The 22,232-nt window shown below is 41.2% G+C and overlaps 1 protein-coding gene and 1 long non-coding RNA gene across 7 annotated transcripts in view; one reads left to right on the top strand and one right to left on the bottom strand.

Annotated features, from left to right (window-relative positions):
* Nucleotides 1-18,632, bottom strand: part of LOC125753389 (uncharacterized) — a 34,541-nt gene extending 15,909 nt beyond the window's left edge. The window contains exon 1 of the long non-coding RNA XR_007405089.1: nt 18,591-18,632. This is a non-coding gene — a long non-coding RNA (uncharacterized LOC125753389). The remainder of the gene's footprint in view (nt 1-18,590) is intronic.
* The window catches only part of LOC112668619 (ubiquitin-conjugating enzyme E2 E2), a 404,581-nt gene that overhangs the window by 16,019 nt on the left and 366,330 nt on the right, over nt 1-22,232 (top strand). Inside the window, exons 1-2 of one of the 6 annotated variants that reach the window (XM_035705040.2) lie at nt 1,625-1,739; nt 10,887-10,970. The gene's annotated coding sequence lies outside the window, so the exon portion shown is untranslated. Of the gene's footprint in view, nt 1-1,624; nt 1,740-10,886; nt 10,971-18,114; nt 18,292-18,346; nt 18,483-22,232 lie in introns of those variants that run through there. The other 5 variants (XM_049099626.1, XR_003141745.3, XM_025460981.3 and 2 more) reach the window with 5 other exon arrangements.

Genomic DNA, 22,232 nt, shown 5'->3' with positions numbered 1-22,232 from the left:
CAGGGACTTCTATCAACATCTAAGGCTTATGTTAAAGAGGGTCATTTCAGGCTAATACCTCATTCCCAAGTAGTACTCTGTTGTATTTCAAAACTTAAAAATCAAGAGAGCCCCACAAGAGGAGAAACACCATAAGTACTTGGATATTAAGCAACTCCCTCTTTTATGGGGGACAATTTGAAGGCATAACCCTAGCTGTATAATAATAAACAAAATGAAAGGTAGCCCACATTAACCATACTTGAATGTTGATGCTCATGTGTAGGTGGGAAATGTGGCTATTAGGCAAGCACATGAGCTTTATTAACCTGTTGTAAATAGGCTTTTTTTCTCCATCTTTTTCTTAGAGTCTCCTATAACTTTATTGATCTCATCTACAAGTATTATACTAAACACATTTCTATGCAAAGGCTAAGGAATAAGGTTTATTCTCTTTTACTACATGACCATTTTGAAGAAATGCCTTAGGTATGCTATCAAGAAGCAGCTGATCTCATACTTGAAAAATCTTTCACTCATAAATGAAAACCATGTAGTATGTATGTAATAAGCGCATAATTTTCTAAGTGTCCAAATGACATATATATATATATATATATGTTAAAAACATGGTTTTTAAAAAAAACTCATAGACAATTTAGAAAACTTTTGCAAAGACTGCTCTATGGGGCCATCAGGCTAGAAAATATAATGAACTATTATATTTTTTGTTTATATTGCTCCATAAAGTGTGGAAATCATGGATATATTTATATTTGCTTATGTATGTACAGTGTAATAGTATTCAGGGATTTTTAAAAAAATATTTTATTTATTTATTCATGAAAGACACACAGAAAGAGAGGCCAAGACACAGGCCGAGGGAGAAGCAGGCTCCATGCAGGGAGCCCGATGTGGAACTGGATCCCAGGATCCCAGGATCACACCCTGAGCCAAAGGCAGATGCTCAACCACTGAGCCACCCAGGTGTCCCAGTACTCAGGAATTTTAAAAGAAAGATTATGGGACATGTGGGGGGCTTAGTGGTTGAGCATCTGACTTTGGCTCAGGGCATAATCCCAGGGTACGGGGATAGAGTCCCACATCCGGCTTCTTGCATGGAGCCTGCTTCTCCCCTGGCCTGTGTCTCTGCCTCTCTTCCTGAGTGTCTTTCATGAATAAATAAATAAAATCTTGAAAAAGAAAAGAAAGAGGGCAGCCTGGGTGGCTTAGCGGTTTAGCACCGCCTTTGGCCCAGGGCGTGATCCTGGAGACCCAGGATCGAGTCCCACCTTGGGCTCCCTGCGTGGAGCCTACTTCTCCCTCTGCCTGTGTCTCTGCCTCTCTCTCTCTCTCTCTCTCTTTCTGTCATGAATAAATAAATAAAATATTAAAAAATTAAAAAAAAAGAAAAGAAAGATTACAATCTAACTTGGAAGGTATACAGAATTATTTATAATTTGTGGAGAATTAAAATATTTGTTCAACTTGCTCAACATTCTATTGTTAGAATATTTGCCTTGTTTCTAAATACCTTATGGTTAAATATATAAGTTACTATGAATCACAAAAAACTTCTAATCACTAAAAAACTGCAGTGAGTTTAGGCAATTTGGCTCTGTTATAACCCAAATTTCTTATCTTCAGAAAGGAAAGACACAATGTCTTATCGCCTGCATTTTATCTGATTTTGATTGGGAATTCAAGCTATGTTTCTTATTCTGTTGAAGACATAGTGAAACCAGACAAAGGATCTCAAGGTAAAGAACAGGAAACGGGTATTGATTTCCTTTATCCACCTCAGTCTCTTCGTATCTTTTTGTATTGTACTATGATGGATTAGGTGGACAGGCCAGCAAATGTTTCACATTTGCTACCGATTTGATGGGCTTTGGGAAAAAAGGATTTGAGGCATAGACTAGTAGAGTCTTTAAAACCAGATCTGGGTCAGGGTGATAAGTAGCAAAGCATATGTTCCCTATATCAGAAGGCTCTAAATCTCCTACTTAATATCTTAGCTCTCTCCTACTGTGTGCACAAGTGTGTAAGCACACACATACACATACACACCCCTCACTGAAATAAATACAGATGTTTTCTTTTTTTTAAGATTTTATTTATTTACTGATGAGAGACACAGACAGAGGCAGAGACAGAGACAGAAGGAGAAGCAGGCTCCTCACAGGGAGCCTGATGCGGGACTCAATTCTCAGAATTGGGAATTGATGAGGCCCTGAACTGAAGGCAGACGCTCAACCACTGAGCCACCCAGGCATCCCTAAGATTGTATTTATTTACGTGTGAGAGAGAGAGCACGAGATGGGGAAGGGCAGAGGGAGCGGGAGACACAGACTTCCTGCTGAGTAGGGAGCCCAATGGAAGGCTCCATCCCAGGACCTGAGATCATGACCCAAGCCAAAGGCAGATGCTTAATGGACTAGGCCACCTGGATGCCTCTGATGCTTTTCTTAATGTAAGATTTCTTTTGATCACTTCTGTGTTTCTTTTCTCTGGAAAAGAAAATATGATCATCAAATTATGCTTACTTATTCTCACCTATAACCTTCCTGGTCAGTTTTTCTCAAATGTAGTCTGTAAAGACAATGTACCCAAACCATATAGGATAAAATGAAGATCCTGAAGGAACTGAAGCAGAGTCTCAGGGATGGGGCTCAGGAACCTGCATTTCCCCACAAGAGTCTTGTACACATTTATGTTTGAAAATCATGGGTACAGCTTGTTACATGGGACTTAAATGCTAAATTAAATAAATGAGCATACAGACCTTCCAAGAGCTGTCTGACAGCAGTAAAGAAGAAAAATAATGCAAGATTAAGTCAAAGGAGTACACAAGCTTCCCTGGCCTCTGGAACACCCCAGCCCACTCCTCCTTGCTTCTTTAAGGGCTTTGTCATTCTTCTTTCTCAGCAGTAAATTATTTACAACATAATTAAGCAGTCTTTGTCTGAATGTTTCCAGTCCCTCACCCTATCCCACTCAACTGTTCTATTTTCTCCTGAAATTCTTTGTCACTCCTTTTAGGAGAGTGACATTCAACAAATTGAAAAACTAAAGACAAAATAATTCTAGTAGAAATGTAACAAAGAGTGAATGGCTTTGTACCAGAGAGCATCTAGACAGTTATGCAGCAGGAAGTCTATTCTAGCCTCCCTCCATTCCTATCCATCCCCTACTCCCCAGGATCCCTTTCCTTGCAGCCATCAGTCACCTGAAGGATTTCACCAAAGTAGCAGGTCACTCAAACTTCCTTCTGGAACAGTGTGTCTCAGGAACCATATCTTCTTCCCATAAAAACTGTTCTGCTTTGGGCACCTGGGTGGCTCAGTGGTTGAGCGTCTGCCTTTGGCTCAGGTCATGATGGGGTCTTGGAATCAAGTTCCGCATTAGGCTCCTAACAGGGAGCCCTCTGCCTATGTCTCCTCCTCTCTCTGTGTATCTCTCATGAATAAATAAATAAAATCTTTAAAAAAAATTGTTCTGTCTTCTAAATGAATGAAATAAACAATAAATCAATCTTCAAGAAAAGTTTCTATTTCAATATTCTTCACTATGTATATAGTTTTTCTTTTTAGATCAACTTTTTCTGAAGTAGAATAAAAGTCAGCTATCTTAAGTGCACAGTGAAAAGGGTTTTAATAATCAATATACACCTGTGCAAATATCTCCATGCTCACACTATATAACACTACCCCTCACCCTAAGATATTCTCCTGCCCCTTTGCAGTTAATCTCATCCTACACCTGACCTCCCAGCCCCAGGCACCCACTGATCTGCTTTGCATCATTGGAGATGAGTTTTACCTGCTCAAGGTTCATATAGATAGAATCATACAGTGGGTACTTTTTGTGTCTGACTTTTTCTCTGTCAGCAAAATGCTTCTGAGGTCCATTCATGTTGTTGTATGGATGGATATACCTTTTTTTTTAATCCATTCTCATGTGGATGGACGTTTGGGTTATTTCCATGTTAGAATTATTATGAGCAAAGCTGCTAATACCATTGTATACAATTCTTTCTTGGACATAGATTGTGATTTCTCTTGAGTAAATACTTTGGAGCAGAATATATGTGTCATATGGTAAGTTTACATTTGGCTTTATAAAAAACTGCCAATCAGTTGTCAACAGTGATGGTATAAGTTATTGAATCACTATATTATACACCTGAAACTAATATAACAGTGTGTTAACTATACTGGAATTAAAATACAATAAAATAAAATAAAAATAAAGTGACCATATTATTCTACATTGCTACCAGCATATTGAAAACAACAGAGTTCCAGTTTTTCCCACATCTTCATGTACACTTGGTATTGTCAACCTTTTCACTTTTAGCCATCTGTTAAGGTGTGTAGTGATATCTCATTGTGATTTTAGTTTGCATTTCTCTGATGACTAATGATGATGAGCACCTTTTCACATGTTTTTTAGTCCCACTCATACAGGTTTTTTTCTAAACTTCCTATTAAAATCTTTTGCCCATTTTTTTAAAGATTTTATTTATTTATTCATGAGAGACAGAGAGAGATTGAGAGGCAGAGACACAAGCAGAGAGAGAGAAGCAGGCTCCCCACAAGGAGCCTGACACAGGACTCCATCCTTGACCCTGGGATCATGCCCTGAGCAGAAAGCAGATGCTCAACCACTGAGCCACCCGGGCATCTCTCTTTTGCCCATTTAAAATAGGTTATTTATCTTATCACACACACAATACTTCTGATACTGGACTCAAAGACTGATTTTTTTTTTTTTCCAAAGACCAATTTTGATGGTAGGTATCAGACATAGTGGTAAAGGGTAGGGTTTTGTTAATTTAAGTGCTCACTCAAACAAGATTCTTTGCAGAATCTTTGTCTATACATCATCTCTCTCCTCCAGTCCTCAATTCTGTTTCTACAACTTTTTCTAGATAAGCAGTATCTGGAGACTTATTTTCCTCTGGCTCTCAAGTGATTTGCAAAAGCAATGACCGAGAGGGTAGGTTTTACCTGAGTAGGTTTAAATTTTATATAAATTTATACCCATTTGCTCCTTGGAAGACTAATTCATTTTAGAGTATTTCAACAAAATCCTGAGATGACTTAAAACCCAAAAGAAGGAAGAGAAACTAGACTCATCCCAGTAGGAGTAACACTTGACAAACAGATTATTTTATTTCAAGGAAGAAAATTAGTTGCCTCCAAGACAAATGGAAGAAGTGAAACTTAACAACTTTTGGCTTTGAACTTCAGGAAGCCCTAAAAATTCCTGAAAGTACATAAATGAAAAAGAAAAAATGAAAATGTAGTCGATTAATAGAATAAAAGACAAAAACCACAGGATCATCTCAAAAGATGCAGAAAAAACACATGATCATTTCAATAGACACAGAAAAAGCGTTTGAAAAAATCCAACATTTATTGATAATAAAAACTCTCAAACTAAGAATAGAAGATAACTTCCTCAACCTGATAAAGGGCATCTATAAAAAACCCACAGCTAACATCATACTTAATGCCTGAAATATTGAATGCTTTCCTTCTAAGATTAGGAACAAGGCAAAGATGTCTGCTTTCACCAATTTTATTCAACTTCACACTGGAGATTCTACAGCTAGTGCAATAAAAAAAAAAAAATTCTTTTTAAATTAAGGGCAACTAGAAGGGAAAAAAAGGAAGTAAAACTGCCTTTAATCACAGATGACATGATCCTATATGGAAATCCAAAGGAATCCACAAAAAAATTTCCAGAAGTAATAAAGAACTTTAGCAAGCTTACAAAAACAATATACAAAAAAAAAAAAAAACAATATACATATATGTTAACCATATATATATATATATATGTCTATATATATATATATATATACTAACAATAAAAAATCAGAAATTAAAAGAATGATTCCCTCACAAAAACAACAAAGAGAATAAAATACTTAGGAATAAATTTAATGGAAGAAATATAAGACTTGCATGCTGAAAACTAGGAAACATCATTGAAAAAAATTGAAGAAGACCTAAGTAAATGGAAAGACATGTCATGATCCTGGACTGGGAGGCTAAGTATTGTCAAGATGGCCACTCTCCTCATATTGAACTATAAATTCAATGTAATCCCTATCAAAATCCCACCAGCAAGGCTGGAAAAATGATTATCCTTGCTAGCTTACTTCTAACTATTATTGGGGCCCAAGGCAAAAGGTACAAATGGGAAGTCCCAGCCACAGCCTGCCTCCCGGGGTCTACCTTATACCATGAGGGGCTTTACAGGCAGGAGGGAGAGGGGAGGTACATGACAGAAATACAGTGCCCTTTCAGAAAGAGCCATTTGGGCAGATAATTCCACAGTTCTGTTTACTAGAAGCATAGCCTAGAAGCAGAGGCATGGGGTCCAGATGGACACACTCCCTTGGCTGCATTGACTTATTCAGAAGTGGACCAGAGCTGTTCTTTAAAACAATGCTTCTCGGAACTTTCATATGCAAACAAGTCACTAGGATCTTGTTACAATGTAGATTTAGTAGGTCTCAGATAAGGTGTGATGGTCTGCATTTCTAACAAGTTTCCAGGTAAGGCTCTGCTGCTGCTGGTCTGTGGACCACACTTTGAGTAGCAAAGCTGTAAATCAGTGGCCTGAGATCAGGGGCCTTACTGAGCTGGCTCTATGGGCCGAACTCAACTGTGGGTTGGGAGTAACATCTATGGGAGTGAAAGGTTGCTTCAGCACCATCAAACCTTTGTCACCTATATGATGATTGACAGTGAGCTAGTAGTGTTTGCAGTACTGGCTCTTGAGGAGCTCATAGTATAATGACAAGTTAGATATCAACAAGTGTATTGGATAAAGAGAAATAATAGACAAATATATGAGTCATACACGTGACACAGTAAAAGCGAGTGATGTCTAAGCAGAACACTGAGGATGTGCTGGGCTTCATAGAGAACAACCAAAGAAAGGGGATTCCAAGCTAAGGAGTTGATGTATCTGTAGAAGACTATATTTTCCAAAAATAACTGCAGTAATCTCTCTAGTCTCATAAAACCTTCTAGAAACTTGTCACTCCCCTATGAAGAGGTGAAGTTGAATTGAATCGAGTCCCACGTCAGTCTCCCTGCATGGAGCCTGCTTCTCCATCTGTCTGTGTCTCTGCTTCTCTCTCTCTGTGTCTCTCATGAATAAATAAACAAAATATTTTTTAAAAAAATTAAAAAAAAAAAAAAACAACATGACAAGAGCATGTTTATATATAACTCAGCTATTAGAAATAAAAACAGGGCAGCTCCGGTGGCGCAGCGGTTTAGCGCTGCCTGCAGCCCGGGGTGTGATCCTGGAGACCCGGGATCAAGTCCCACATCGAGCTCCCTGCATGGAGCCTGCTTCTCCCTCTGCCTGTGTCTCTGCCTCTCCCTCTCTCTCTCTCTCTCTCTCTCTCTCTGTGTCTCTCTATGAATAAATAAATAAAATATTTTTAAAAAAAGAAATAAAAACATAAAATGTTGGGAATGTTGAATTTGTGGCAGAAAGGAAGAAAAGTTTAGTAAACAAACCATTAATAGTATAAATGTAATGAAGTTGTATTGTGTAGTCAACCATGTTTGGATTAATTATTATTCATGTCTCTATCAGAAAATATTCTAGATATAAATGTAAATGTATTTATTTAACAAAGTTTTCTTGCATAAAAAAAGTAAATAAAAGTAAAAGTAAATTCTGATTGAAAAGAAAATATTAATAATTTGTTGTTGTGTGCTCTGTAGATGAAGCCAAAGTTGACAATTTCCAAAAGAAATCCATTTGTAGTTTTTACTATCAAAATGAAAGCATAATATAATCTCAAGAGCAATTGAAAAACTAACCTAACTTCTATGGGGGTAAATTCCCCTATTATTGGGATAAAAGTATATAATTCTGACCTGTAATCAATACCTTCATTTTTTCCCCCCAAAAACCACATCTCTAGAAAACCAAGAGTTTCTGGAAGAGGCAAATTTATTCTTAAATGCTGACAACCTTATTTTCTAGAGGCCTGAGAAATGGTGGGTGTACACTAATTTGAGAGAGAAAGATTTAGAATGTGCTGAATAGCTATGCCAGGATTATTTCCTAAGCTGTGAGTCTCCTGAAAAAAAATTTTTTTTTATTCGTTTGACCCTAATATAATGTTTAGTTAAAAAGCAGTATCTCCATGCAGCGTGGGAATTTATATTACATTTAGGAGTTCAGAATCAGAGGTTCCCTGGCTGGAGATAGCAGGTGACATACAGCTTCCTTCTTTTCTTGGCTAAGCTGACTCCTCCTAGAATATTGTGTTCAGTTCCTGATACTATATTTTAAGAGAAACATAGACAAATCCAAGTGCATTTAGAAGAGAATGATTTAAATGGGGGAGGGAACACTAATCTGTGCTGGATGAGGGACAAAGGAAGAAAAGGGGGAAGTTTACTTGAGGGAGGAGACAACTCACAGGGCATGTTAGACATTTTTAAATAATGAAAAAAGCTTTCTTGTAAAAGAGCTGTTGGTATTATTGGATGCCCCAAAAGCATAATGGGAAAAGGATCAGGGGGGAATGTGGGAGGTTAAGAAGATCAAAACTGTCCCAAAGAGGGAGTCACTTTTTGGGGAAGTGTAAACTTTTTGAAGATTTCATCACTGGAGATCTTCAAGAACATCATTTTGAAAGAGTTCTAAATCTCTAAATCGGATAGTAGTTGAGTTAGACATCCTGCCAAATCCTTTCCACTATTGCCAAGAGGTTTGAACTCCTTTCAGAGTCCCCGGTACCATCTCCTCTGGGAGTCACCAGGTGTCCTCCACATGTGCTTGTAACACAGTCCTTTCTTTCCTGCCAATGCCTTCCTGGGCCAGACTTGCACCTCTGTGGCAGAGCCACCGAACTGCTGGTTCCCACACCTTTCCACTGCCACTGTACTGTCAACTCCCTCAACATGGCAATGGCTGATTGCCTCCCTTTGTTGCATTATACTGTGCAGTTGTTGGCAATCCAGAACTCCATAATGTCAAATGTATTTTATTGGCAAATAAATAGCTTTTTAGTTCTTAGTCATGGGTATTTTCCCCACCTTGGACTCAACTAACAGTCTACAGGAGCTTGAGCTGGAATAATCAAGGAGCGACAGATTTTATGTCTTGCTTACAATCGCTTTTATCCAAAGTGATGCGTTCATTGTCCTTAAGTAAATATTTTAGGTCTCCAATCTTCTTTCTTTCGGTCTATTCTTCTCAGGACACTCCTTGGTCCCTCATTTAAATATCCCCTCCCCAAAGGCATACGTTATCTTCTTCCCTTTCATTATCTGCCCCTACCCTACAAGATTCCATGATTGAGGAGTGAGAACAAAAAATGGGGAAAATAAAGATAACAGATGAAAAAAGATTTCATAGAACAGGAAGGGAAAAAAAGAATGTGGTGTGGATGGCTTAATTAAAAATTTTAAGTGAATTAAAAAAAATTCAAGATGAGGTTTATACACTAGTGTAACCGAAAGAAGTACTTATGTAATTTGGTGGTAACAATGCAATTGGTCATCCTCCACAAGATTGCACTGATGAAAGCCTAGCCTATATATCAGGAAAAAATACCCAGCAGCTTGCTGGAAGTATTTGCAAAACACTTTTTATTACTCATTCAATGCTAATTATACATTTTGAGAGTCAAACTAAGAATAAATTATGTATACACTATATAAAGATATTTACACACACACCATGTGTATCAATTGATATTCTCTAATTCATGAGTTAAGAAGCAGCTTGTTGTGAATGTCCTTGGCAAAGTTAGGCTGAGGGTAGATAGAGGAGACAGCATATGTTTGCCCTTTACTCTGAACAAGTGGAAAGATAACTCTATTTAGCTCTGCCATCTGAACCTTCCTCAGTGGCACCTAATTCCTTAGGAATGCAGTTTGGAACAACTTTGGGTGGGAGAGGGGTACAAAAGAAGCCAACTCTTTGAATTCTTATGTATTCTTCAGAGCATCCTTTGGTGGGGCCCTTTCTCTTACCTTTAAAAGGAGAGGAGGGGCACCTGGGTGGCCCAGTGGTTAAGTATCTGCCTTTGGCTCAGGCCGTGATCCCAGGATCCTGGCATCGAGTCCTGCATCTGGCTCCCTGCAGGGAGCCTGCTTCTCCCTCTGCCTATGTCTCTGCCTCTCTCCCTGTGTCTCTCATGAATAAATAAATTAAAATCTTTAAAAAAAATTAGAGAGGAATGATGGGATTTAATAAGAAAGCCAATTCTCTATTCACTCTATTCACAAATCTCCAAGGAACTCAGGTATTTGTTTTGATTCTTGAGGCCAGTCTAATGCATGTTGAGCACACCACAAGATTGAATATAGCAACTATTAAACAAATGCAAATGGAAGAACCAGGGGCATTGTATCAGCTATACTCAAAAGCCCAAAGCTTCCAACCTGGGTTAAAGTGGAGATGGTGAGCCATAGCACAAGTGAAGGAGGTCATCCAAGTTAGCAAGTCCAAGGCAGGTGGACAAACAGAAGTCTAGTATAAAACTATATTCTTGAATGTGTGCAAAGCAAGTCTGCAGCTATGGAGATACATGGCTTGGATCTCTCTTTAAGAAAGACTTACCTATCAGATGCAAGGAGTTTAGTTAGCTGACAGCTTCCAGCCTGTAAGTGGCCTTTAGGACTCATCTTACCTATTGAGCCAAGGACACGCTCTTCCTGGGCAATCTTAGCAAATGACTAAGCATGATGAAAGCATCAGGATCCGGCCATTTCTGCCCAATGTGGAACTGCTTTGCAGGCAGCGTTTGTGCTGGAGTTTTGTTAGGCTGGCCTCTAGGTTTTCCCTAGAGCTGCACTGCAGTCTGAGGCTCTTTCTACTCAATCTTCTCTCCTTCTTTTCTCCTTTCACAGGTGTCAAACAAACCTGCATAGTAGCTGAAGAATATCATTGCCTACTTCTGTTATTTTCCCCTATTTCTTTCACAGATTAAACAGGTAAGCCTCTTGCATTCTTAACTACACCTCTTGATGTCAGTTTTCTGGAAAACTCAGCTGATATGGGGGAAAGCCAGTGTTCCGAGACATAGCATGCTAGTAAGAGAAATGACCAATTGGCGGCCCTGACACTTGGCTTCTCTCATGATACTACCTTGGTTTGAATATTAATCCCAGAGAGCCCAAGGAAATTGTTTGCCTGCAGGGTACTTATAGTAAGTCCTGGTCAGTAGAAAAATATAACAGAATAGACAGAAAGTGAAAGGAGTGGAAGAATCTATTCTTTTCCATTCACAAGAATTGTGTCCTCCCATGAATATGTGAATATACCAAAAAAACTGTCATTGCGCATTTTAAATGGTGAATAGCCTGTGAGTTGTATCTTGATAGGGGTGTTATTTAAAAAACTGTGCATTTCCAAGTAGACAAAGGAATACCAAGATGACTATAGACGAAAATGAAAGCAATAAGGAAAAGACGGCAAATTATATCTTTTCTTCATTTGGGCCATATATAAAGAGATTTCACAGTTTTTCTTCATGGAATGTGCAGAGAGGGCCAGAGGGTTCATAAAGCTCTGGAAAATATTCATTAATATATTTTCTGAATGTAAAAGAAATAGTAAAGAGCTTATGCATTCTTTGAAAGGCTGTTAAAATGAATGACATGGAACAATTACATCTACCTCCCCAAATTCCATAATTTGGGGGAAATGGTGGTTAAAAAAGCAGTTATATTCATTCATTTGACCAACATTTAGGGGGTGCCTACTCTTTATTCTAAGCATGGTCTCTGCCCCTAAGCAGTTTAGGGCAACCTAGGGGGCATAGGCTTTTTTTTTTTTTTTTTTTTTTTTAAGATTTTACCCATTTATTCATGAGAGAACAGAGAGAGAGGCAGAGACATATGAAGAGAGGGAGAAGCAGGCTCCCTACAAGAAGCCTGAGGGTGGGACTTGATCCCAGGACTCCGGGATCACGACCTAAGCCAAAGGAAGATGCTCAACCACTGAGTCACCCAGGTGCCCTCCGGGGGCATAGGCTTTTAAGCAGTATAGGATGCAGGGAGACTCTTAGCAAGAAAAAAAAAAAAAAGAAAAAGGGGCAAACTGAAGACCTCTTAGACTTGAGGGTGACATGACCTTAACAAAGCAGTAGTAGAAAGACTAGTAGCTCATACTTGTATGACAGTTGTTTTGTTTCAAGCTCCATTTAAGTTGCTTTATGTCTTAATTCATTTAATCTTCTCTCTTACCTGATGTAAGTATCAGCTATTAAAATAAGCCCCATTAGTAGACAAGGATCTGAGCCAATGAGATCATAAGGACCTTGTCCATGATCACAGCAAGGAAGAAGTGGAGCCAGGGTCATGAATCCAGACAGCCCACTTCCAAAGCATCTCTGTACTGCATAAGAAAGGCAAAATCAGGGCAAGGCTTTCTTTTGTTCTGTCTTTGTCTCCTTCAGAGGCTTTGCTAAGTTTCAAATATTTTTTACTTACTGTACTAATAGCAGTGTGATAACTTTAACAAAGAGAACCTTATCTATAATCACATTGCTCAACAAATCCCTGACTCTTAGATATCATTATTCTTTCCTTTGTTCTGATGGTAGACTGTTTCAGAGCAGACTCTTTCTATCTTACTCCTACGGTGTCTAAAGATGGCTCCTCTGAACCAACTTTCCTTTTTTCCATTCCTGGACTATGCTCTTTCTTGATACCCTTTATCCATATTTCAGCACCTACTTAAACCCCACTGTATTTCTGGGAAGTTGGAAGTAATAGTCCATTTCAGCAGTGAGTGGGACTCCTTGCCCTGCAGAAACTACCACAGCAGTGGCATCCTTGGTACGTAGAGGACTTGAGTAGGGAGCATCATTATCAGACAGCAGAGAACATGTGGATTAATTATCTATTGCTGCTTGAGAAATTATCCTCAAAACTTAGTGGCTAAAACAAAACAAACATTATTATCTCAAGGTTCAAGAGTGGTTTAGCTGGATATTTCTATCTCAGGGTCTTTCATGAGTTTGCACCACCTACCTTGAGGAAGGTTGCAGCATCTGAAGGCTTGACTAAGGTGGGGGAATCTCCTCCTGAGTTCGCTCATGTGCGTGTCAGTAGGAGACCTCACTTTCTAGCCACATAGGCCACTCCATAGGGCTATTTCCAACATGTCAGCCTGCTTCCCCCAGAGTGAATTATGAGAATGAGAGAACCAATAAGATGGAAGTCCCAATATCTTTTATAAAGTAATCTCAGAAGTGAGATACTATCACTTCTTATCATTTATTAGCCAGCCCTAGTATGATGCAGGAGGGAACTACACAACGTGTGAATACCAGGGGCAGGGATCACTGGGGCCAACTTAGAGGCTGACTACCATACTTGGGCAGGGACCAGGGTGGGAGGAGCAGCCAGACTTCTGTGTTTGCATCTTAGTTTATGTGAATGATGTAATGGCAGTTGAAAAGCAAGTATATTCATTCATTTGGTCAACATTTAGGGGGTGCCTACTCTTTGCACATTGCAAAACTGATGCTTTGCAATGTGAAATATATACAATTGGTACATGGCAGCCCAGGTGGCATTTGTCCTCAGTACTCTTCCATTACCTATTAGGAATTCATTTAGTTACTCATTCAACAAACTTTTTTTTTTTTAATTAAGTTTTAAATGTTAATTCCAGTATAGTTAACAGACAATGTTATATTAGTTTCAGGTGTATGATATAGTGATTCAATAATTCTATATATTACTCAGTGCTCATCATGATAGTGTGCTCTTAATTCCCATCACTTTTTTTTACCCTTCCTCTCACCTTCTGTCCCTCCTGTAACCATCTGTTGCATCAAACATTTTTTAAACACCTGGCACATGCTTCTGTTAGTACTTAGTAATGGGGTCCTAGAGTCTCAGTTCTAACAGAGCTTCAATTTTCCCACATCAGTGTTTTTCCTCTTAAGTATCCAAGACATTCAGAGTGACCACAGAGTGCCCTATAGCTCCTTTCAAGACAGACTGTAAGCAAAAGATTGTTGTCTTTCATTGCATTCTCACAGGGTCCTAATCTTTGGTAAACTTAAACTAATAATGATATTTCCTCCAGGGAGTATAATCCAAATATTTAACAATCCTTGACAATTGGGTGCCTAACAAGAATGGGAGCAGCCTAAACAAGAAGCAGCTCTACTAGTATGATGCATTTTGCTGAAATCCAGTCCAGTTACCCTCTGAGAGGTCTTTTCTAGCACACCTCTAGTCATGGTAGAAAACTAACTGTGACTCTACCTACTCATGAAGTTGTCCGTAACAAAAGTTATAAGAAGGGGCCCTAAAAAAATTCCTATTTGCCAATTCTAGGGGGGGAAATGTAGGCTATATATTAATGCTCAGAAACAAGAAGTGTAGGGAAGGAGTGAGTTCATGATGATGGATTGATGGACCAGAGCAGGAAATACAAGTTGGGTAAGCTATTTGTTATGGATACCAAGTTTGAATCTTAGGGGAGAGGACTTGAGAACATCAGGAGAGATCTGTTTGTAACACTGGGCTCAAGTTAATGTGTCCTGAATTTCATCAACTCGAGAGCCAAACTGCTGATTTCAAATCCCAGCTCTGCTACTCACTAGCTGTATGACTGTGGGAAAGTGACTTAATCTCTCTGCACTTCAGTGTTCTCATCTATGTAGTGGGGTTGATTGAACGAAACCAACCTTATGGGGTATTTGTGAGCTAGTATATGTAAAGTGCTTAAACTTTGCCTGGTACAAATCAAGAACACACTAAGCACTAATTCTTATTGAAGAAATTGAAACAATGTCATTAACAGAAAGAGGTCAGTTTCATTCACTGCACCAATATTTATTGGATATACATATAGCAATGAACCTCAACCAACAAAATCCTTGTTCCCAAGGTACTTGTATGTAGAGGAGGGAGGGTGGGAAGAGCAGGGGAGAAACAGAAGACTAAAACAAACAAGTAAAAAATATATTATTTTAGATTTATTATGATGGTCATGAAAAAAGTAAAGCAGAGTAAGGGTTATAGCAAGTGCTGGGGGAGAGAGGTAAAGGGAAGAATGTTCTAGAGATGGGAAATTGTTAAGTCATAAGTATTTACAGAAATGTTTGGTGTGTTCCATAATAGCAAGGTGGCTAGTGTGGCTGGAGGGAAATGAGAAGGGGGTGAATTTTTACAATGTGAGGTCAGAGGGGTCTTGGTTGAGGGTGGGGGGGGGGGTAGATTACGGGCCATGCAGCCATTGTAAGAATTTTGGGTATCGCTCTAGGATGGGAAGCCACGGAAGGTTTTGAGAAGAGGAAGACCTATATTTTAAAGGACAACTTAGACTATTGTGTGTTGGGATGGTGGGGGAATGGAGGGATAGTAGGTAAAGGAAGTAGCAAGATCAGGTAGGAGACTATAGTTGAGAGATGATGGCAGCTTGGACTAGGGTATGAGCTGTAGGGAAGGAGGTAGGAAGAAGGGGATACATTCAGGATATATTTTTGAAGGCAGAATTGACAGTTTGCTGATGAACTGGATGTAGCTTGTAAAACAAAGAAAGGTCAGAAATACGGAAGCTCTGTGAGGAGAGGGATTTCTTTTTTTTTAAGATTTTATTTATTTACTCATGAGAGACACAGAGGGGCAGAGACACAGGCAGAGGAAGAAGCAGGCTCCATGCAGGGAGCCCAGTGTGGGACTTGATCCTGGGACTCGATTCTGGAACTCGATCCTGGGACTTGAGGATCACGCCCTGAGCCCATCCTGGGACTTGAGGATCACGCCCTGAGCCCATCCTGGGACTTGAGGATCACGCCCTGAGCCCATCCTGGGACTTGAGGATCACGCCCTGAGCCCATCCTGGGACTTGAGGATCACGCCCTGAGCCAAAGGCAGGCACTGAACTGCTGAGCCACCCAGGGATCCCTGGATTTTTCTCTTTTACTTAATGTCATATTCTAACCAAGTAGGCAATGCCTAGTACTCAACAGATACTCCTTTTCTATTCCAATTCTAATTTGTATTATGTCCTCAATTTCTTAAATTCAGTAAATAATACACAGCAGTTAAAACATCTACAGATAAATGAAATGCTACAGCAATCATAGTTTCAGCAGTTAGGCAGTGAAAACTTTCCCAATTCTTTCACTAAATTGGAAATTGTCATTACTGCATTCCTAGCCACCAGTTGCCAATGACCAGGACTAAAAACCAACTTTGATACTTTCTGTTACAGAAGGGTACTTTGTTATGAAATATTCATTATAAATAAATGAAACCCATCTAATATATATCCGAGAATAAAGAGTAATCCATTGTAGAAAAGCATAGACACCTAGAAAACAGGGATTCTGTTAACTATCCTCACCAAACCATTACAAAACACAATCAGGAAAATGAAAATGTCAAAGTATGAAGATTTAATGAGATAAAATAGGTTATGCAGACATTTAAGGAATCTATGCAATGTTCTATTTTGGTCATATACTAATATTAAAAAGCAAATTTTCAGTATTACATGCATAAAATATTGCTTCATGTGAGAGGTATAGGTGGCTATCTAACCGATGATCACATGCTAATTTATAATCCTCCAATACATGTTTTTGAATTTAAGGGTAATGGGTCCTGTTGATATTCTTGAGTGATGCATAGAAACAATACCCAAGAATACACCCACTTTTTACTCAATGGTTATTTATGGAGGCTGGAAGCCAATACCTGTCTTTGCCAATTTTCAGGGATGTTATAAAGTAATATTCCTCAAAAGGCATTTGATAAAAAAAATTTTCAGTTCTGGACATATGTATGAATCTCGACTTGCTTCTGTCCTCTGGGGTCTCACTGCACGGATTTCTTCAGGCTTCCTGAGTTGCAGGGGACTTTCTGGGGGCTATCTTCAGCCTTTTGTAGGCTGGATACTTTTGCCACAAAAAGTGACATTCCCTATATAGGGGTGTTCTAGGAGGAGTAACAGCAATCATTTGGTAAGAGGAGCTAAGGGTGGAGGTGGGGGGAAATTCTGGAGAAGCTGAGCTTGCTTAGCAGGCATAGGTTTTTTGTTTTGTTTTGTTTTGTTTATTTATTTATTCCTGGGGGGGGGGTGGGGGGCAGAGACACAGGCAGAAGGAGAAGCAGGCTCCATGCGGGGAGCCCGACGCGGGACTCGATCCGGGGGCCTCCAGGATTAGGCCCTGGGCCGAAGGGGCGCCAAACCGCTGGGCCACCGGGGCTGCCCTGTTTTGTTTTGTTTTAATGGTTATTTGGGGTGAAGATTACAGGGGAACGTAATGTCACCCACAGCATCGCCACTGTTCCCGTTGCCTTTGGTGGGGCTTTAAGGCAGGTCCTGGCGGCCCCGGTAGCTTCTCCTCCTTTCACCTCTCCCCAATACCCCGGGGCTACATGGCCTGGAGCTCCTGGCTACCCGCGCAAGTTCCAGGCCAGGGGCAGCCAAAAAAGCAGAAGAATCTTGGTGTTGCAGTGCAGGGGAGTCGGGGTCAGCGTCTGCGAACTTTCCAGGCTAGCGCGAAGGTGTCCCATCCCGGGTGCATGCGGGCACCGCGCGTCGAGTTCGGGCCAGCGTGTCCCCAGGGCCAGTCCCCGAGGCGCGCTCCGCGGAGTCCTCGGCAGGCGCGAAGCCCAGGGCTGCAGAGCAGGGGCGCCAGGAGCCGCACCCAGTCTCGTCTTTGGGCGACTCCCACCCCCAAGCCAGCATTTCCCTTTAATGCGCGCTCCCGTCAAGGTCCCCGCGTCCCTTCCCCTCACGTCGCCTCGTCAGCCTCTGTTTCCCTGTCCTCGCCCGGCTCCGCCGGTCCTTCCCCGTGGGACGGCCCTCGCCCTCGCCCTCGCCCCCGCCCCCGCCCCCGCCCGCCCGCCGCTCACTCGCGGGACTCAGCTGTCACTTTACTTTCCCGCGCCGCCTCCCCCACCCCTGGCCAGGCCGGCCGGGCGGCCCGCCCCCCGCCCCCCGCCCCCCGCGCGCGCGCCCTCCTGCCCCCGCCCCCTCGCGGCCACGCGCCGGGAGGGGGCGGGGCGGAGCGGGCTTGGGGCGCAGGGAGGCGCGCGGCGCCGCACGGCCGACGTGGGGCTCGCGCTCTCGCGGTCTCTCGCGGGCGGGCGCGCGGGCACGCGCACTGGCGGGCGCGCGCGCGGACGGCCGGGCGGCGGCGGCGGCGGCGGCGGCGGCGTCTCACGGAGGCGGTGGCTTCACTTTCCAGGACTCAGGGGCGGCCACAGCGGCAGCCGCGGGCAGCAGCCTTGGGAGCCGGAGCTGGAACGGCCGCGGGCGGCGGCAGCGGCGCTGAGGGTGAGTCCGGGCGGGCGCGAGCGCGGCGGGGACAGGCGTGGCCGGGCTGCCGGGTGCGTGGTGACTAGACCGTCTGCGGGGACACCCCGTCCTCGGGGCCTCCCAGCGCCCCCTCCCCCCCTCGCCCCCGCAGCCCTCTCTCCGCGCGCTCGGGCTGGAGCCCGCGACCTGCGCGGACGCCCCTCCCTCAGGTACTCGCCCGGGCCTCGCCGGTGCTCCCCCCCCCCCGGCGTCCCCCCTCTCGCGGGCGTCCCCCCCCCCCCCCCAGCCTCGCCTCCACGTCGCAGAGCTTTGCTTACCGCTTGCGCTCTAGTTCTCGCCTCCGTTCCCCGGCGTGCCCCGCTCCCCGCGCCCCCTCCCGCGAGCCTCCTTGCCCCGGTTTCTCGCCCTTTCCACCCCTCCCCCTTCCTAGTCCTCTCCCTCCCCCACTCCCCCCCCCCCCCCCCCCCCGCCGGCCCTGCCTGCCCATCTTCTACCCCCTTCCGTTCTCGGTTCCCCATCCCTCGCCACCCTCCCAGCCCCTTTCCTCTCCCAGCCGCATCCTGGAACTAAGTCTTTGCAAAAGTACTGGATAAATGTCACGGTGGAAAGTGCCCGGCTTGATCTTTTGCTATTTTCCCTAATTGCATAATTGCTGCACATGGTGTCTCTGCTGGCGAGTGCCGGGTCTGGCTCCCCCGCCGCCGCCGCACCCGCGTGGGCCTCCCGGAGAAGACCCGGCGGGGTGTGTGTGTGTGTGTGCCCTGGTGTGGAGTGTGTGTTGTGGCGGTCTTTTGTGAAGCCTAGCGCTTGTCACAGTTTGGAGCCGAAGCCCATTTTTCTCTGGTCTCTTCTCTGCAGCCCCCACTGGCCTGGTTTGAAACTGGATTCCCTCTGCCCTCCTCCCTCCACTTCTCCCCCTCTCTTCTTTCATAATGTTTTGATCCTTTTGCCCTTTACCATTTCTAATGAAGATAAAGCGTAGCTTCTTGTGGCTTTTTTTTTTTTTTTTTTTTTTTCCCACGACCAACCAGAAATATCCAATCCATCTTCCCTTAAGGAAATTAAGGCCGCTTTAGAAAGACAGCATCCTGTGCTCGGTGGCTGTTAGACCTATTTGCATGTTTAAAAGATTCATCGTTTTGTATTGTGTATTCTTGAGAGTCTACTCAAATATTTTTATTTAAAAGTACAAAAGGAAGTCCCAGGGTTTACCTTCAGATAAGCTAGCGGTTTGGAAAGATTTTAAGCTCGTCTTGGTGTTTTTTTTTTTTTTTTTTTTAATCCCTGTTTCTTTAAAAAGTGTGTTTCTGAATATGTGATAATTCACTCTGGACCTTGGAATTTAAATAATTGTCTCAGCGATTTGGGTGCTCTGACTCTTTACCATTTTGCATGTGGGTTGATGCTGATGATGGAGTGTTTTCATATAAGGTCATACCCCATTTTATCTCCCCCAGAACATAGCACCTTTTCCTTAAAAATTGTGTTTTATTTTACATTTTGGAAAAGTTTAGAAGTGTGAGTAGGAAGACAAGATATTAAATGACGGAATTAAAGCATTTTCCTGTTGTAAAAGCCCAAATGAACATTTGCTTTTGCAGTTTTATACCATTACCATGAGATACAGTTTTAAGGCTTATCTGGACAATAATTGAATTTATGAACTGACTATAGTTGCTTTTACATTATCAGTTATATTTATAACCAAATCATTTCATTTTTTATAGAACACGTGAGTTTCATTTACTTACTATATTGCTGATAGTTAGAATACATAGAATACATAGCTAATGCAGGCTAAATTTGTGTGTTGAAGAAGGAACAGTATCTAAACTCTAAATATAACACATTGAGGAAAGTCTGTCTTCCTATTTTATGTTTAGAAACCAAGCTTTACTTTGAGTTCAAAATCAAAATCTAGGTTTAAATGTCTTCTTAGCTTTGAAATTATCATTGAAGAGTATCCCTATGTTTATATAACTGTGGAATTTATCTTCCTGCTAGGTTAGGTAATTTGATCAAATTCGCTTATTAGGAATTAATCTTAAAGATAATTTTAGAATGCTGATTTAGAGGATAACTTTAGAGTTTTAATTCATGACTTTCTTCATTTGTACTTCAGAAAGACGAAACACCAATTTTATACTTATACCTAATTAAAATGCTTGTAGATTGCTTTTTCTTCATAAAAATTAGTTGCTACCTAAGCGGTGCAATAAATTTTTTCCAAAACTTTTCTCTGTAATTAGGCATTTAAAAACCAAAATCTGGAAATTTGCCTTACTCTTGATATTTGAAAAAAATACGAAAACTTTGTTTTAAAAAGTTTCTGTAGAGGTTATTAGTGGTCTTAGATGAATTTATCACCTGTAGATTAAGATTTGGATGAAATAAAGTGTCTGAGGTCAAAGTGGAAATAATTTTTTTCTTTATTGTGAAACTATAGAAATTATGACTCTATATGAGTTTATCCTTTTATAGCAAGGAGCCAAACTGAAGCCAAACTGAAGCCAAACGACTTATTTATATAAAGTTCAAAGATGTGAAGACATGGATGGATGGTATTAAGAGTTTAGAGTAGTGACAGGAGAGATGCCCATGCTCTGTTTCTTGGCCTGGATGCTGGTAAAACATGTGTGTTCAGTACATGACAATTCATTGGCCAGCACTCACCATTTCTGTACTGTTGTATGTTTATGTTACACTTCAAGAATTTTTCTTCAGGTGAGGTTTTCATCTAATACTTATCCTCTATTGGTTGTCTTTTAGTATCCACGTATTCAGTACTTCTCCATTCAGTTCTTGATTCGTCGATTCTCTTAACTCTGTCAGCCAAACACAGAGACCCAAACCCATTTCTTAATAACTTCTTTATGGAGCTATAATCCGCATACTGCAAAACTCACCCTTTAAACATACATAGTATACTAAATGGTCTTAGTATATATCTACAAGGATGTGCAACCATCACAATTAGCCGAATTTAGAATATCAGCAGCTCCTCAAAAAGAAAGTCTGTATCTATTAGCACTTACTCTCCCTACTTGGATATTTTTAAACCTTTTCTTTTAATTAGTAATCTCTACACCCAACATGAGGCTCAAACTTGCAACCCTGAGATCAAGAGTTGCTGCTTTAGGAATTGAGTCAGCCAGGTGCCTTATAACAGTATTTTTTAATAGTTCTCTAGAGGGACTAGTTTTGATTTTCTGGTGTTCTGAAGCAACTTTTGAAATTTGTGTTTCAGATTATGGCTCAGATTGAATCATTGAGTAATCTTTCAAATAATTATATGCCCATAGCATATAGTTAGTATGCAAAGGTACATAAATAAAAACATGAAGAAGAATGTGTGTATACACACACACACATATAACTGTACGAATGTATGTATATATAAATGTATATACTATGTGTAATGTAATATATAACTGAAACTCCAGGCATACTTTATTAAGCTAAAGCTCTAGGTTCAGTAAAAAAAAAGAATTTTATTTCATTTAGGTTTCTATATTTTTGTCATATAATGGATTGCTTCTGGTTTAGGATAAATAAAATGAATTCTCACTCAGTTCACATTTCTTGAAGTATTGCCAGCAGCATTTTGCAATATCTAAGGACCTTTCCCTGAGAATTGTTCTCTTTCTCACTTCCCATGCACATCTGCTCTAACGTGCTCTTATATATACATACTTATTAGGTTTTAAACTTCTGATATATTTTAACTGAAAGAAGTAAGCTGGAAAAAAAAATCAATGTTAAATCCAAGGGTAAGAATTAAAGTGAAATAAAATATAAAAAAAGCTAGAAAGATGTTAGGACTGTTAGAGCTAGACGTGAAACATACTGATATAAAATTTCAGTATTCTATTAAGTGACTTTAGTGCTCATAAAAGGTGTCACAGCTGTGGAGACTGATGCTCTCCATTTACAGAATAGGTACAAGAGCAGTCAGATTT

The sequence above is a fragment of the Canis lupus genome, chromosome 23 (genome assembly GCF_003254725.2).
Source record: "Canis lupus dingo isolate Sandy chromosome 23, ASM325472v2, whole genome shotgun sequence".
In the NCBI taxonomy this organism is placed as follows: domain Eukaryota; kingdom Metazoa; phylum Chordata; class Mammalia; order Carnivora; family Canidae; genus Canis; species Canis lupus.
This window is presented reverse-complemented; position numbering and strand designations above follow the sequence as displayed.